This window comes from Rhea pennata, chromosome 3 (assembly GCF_028389875.1).
Source record: "Rhea pennata isolate bPtePen1 chromosome 3, bPtePen1.pri, whole genome shotgun sequence".
In the NCBI taxonomy this organism is placed as follows: Eukaryota; Metazoa; Chordata; class Aves; order Rheiformes; family Rheidae; genus Rhea; species Rhea pennata.
Genome location: NC_084665.1, coordinates 81,097,913 through 81,099,519, shown reverse-complemented (window position 1 = coordinate 81,099,519; position 1,607 = coordinate 81,097,913).

Here is a 1,607-nt window from a genome sequence, read left to right as displayed (position 1 = left end):
CCACCGAGCCGCCGCTGTGACTAAAATAGGCAGAAGCCGCCGGGAGGCTGCGGGCGGCGCCAGCGCCGCGGCCGGCAGCGAGCGCCCGCAGCGCGCAGGCGCCTCCCGCGGCCCCGCGGGGCTGCTCGGGGCGGTGCGGGGCGCGGCGGGCGCGGGGGTCCCGGCGGCGGCGGCGGCGGCGGCGGCGGCGCGGCCGCCGCGGGCAGCGGGCGTCTCCTCGGCGGCTGCAAAGCCAACGGGTTCACTGAGCGTGTCCGCGTGTGCCGCGCTTCATTTCCCAGGTGCTTAGCTGTGACTTGGAGGGGGAGGCAAAAAAAAAAAAAAAAAGAAAAAAGAAAAAAAGAGAAAGCTTTGAGGCAAAGAGAAAAAGACATCTTTCGTGTTGCTGTCTTGGGTTGTCTGGAACTATTGGGATGCAAATAAATAAATAAAAAACACAATTTTCTTCCTTTTCACCTGCTCACCCCTGCACCACGTTTCTTTTGAAATGTATTGTGGAGGTAGGTTGTCGACGATACATGACTAGTGCTTCTATTTATATACAATCTTCAGTTATTTAATTTCAGAACAAACAAGTGCTTCACTGGGAATATAGTTAAAAGTGTTGGTACAGTGTCAATGCAGAACCCTTTTTAATGTGCTAGCAGTAAATTTGTTCTGGTGATCACTTTGTGTCTTGTGGAAATACAAGTTACTGATTAAACAAGACAAATTTACAATTACAAGTTACTAATATACAAAAATCACCACATAGCGAAAGCAGAGCTCCTGGTATGGCAGAAGCTCAATAACTCAGCCCTAGAATAAGAGCCATAGGTGTCTTTTTAAAAGTGAGCCCAGAAACCCTGCTGTGCTGTCCAGCATGGCCCTCCTTGGAGGTGAAGGTCCAGAGCAACCTATCATATGCTAAATACAAGGATTAGGGTCTTTATTAACAACTTTTGGGCTTCTTCTCCCAAGCCATTTCTTTGCCTTTTTTAGATTTTTAGCTCCAGATTTACCAGAGAAGACACATGAACTTTCTGAATAATTACTTCTCCTAAAACTTGAGGAAACAAATACCCAGAGTTGTATTACCCAAAGCTACATTGAGTTACATGTTTTCAAAACTTCATTATCTGATTTCAGGACTTATTAGTTTTGTAAGAGATAAATCTTTTTATAAATTAATCAAGTTTATATTATTCTTATAGTTAATTAAACATTCAAAGGTTTCACAGTATCTCTTGAAATACTTAACTCTGCAGGTACACTTTGTTTGTGATATTGTATAGCTTCCTGAATTTTTTCAGTATCATTTGAGAGATTTCTTTACTGGTAAACCTAGGGCAGTGCTGAATCACATGTTTTCTCCTTCTCTTCTTTGTGCTTGTGTGGAGCTGAAGGCACCTGATCACTTATTCGAATTCATCCCCAATTGCCTTAGGCATAAATTTACTCATTACATTTATTTTTCATTGGCCTGATAGCAAATAGGACAGACAAATTAATAATAATAAAAAAAGAATTTCTAAATACTTTATTTTATCTACTTATCTATTGAGATTACATTATTGTAATGCATCAGTGTTAGACCATTTAAAATATGTTCCTCATAATCTTTATCA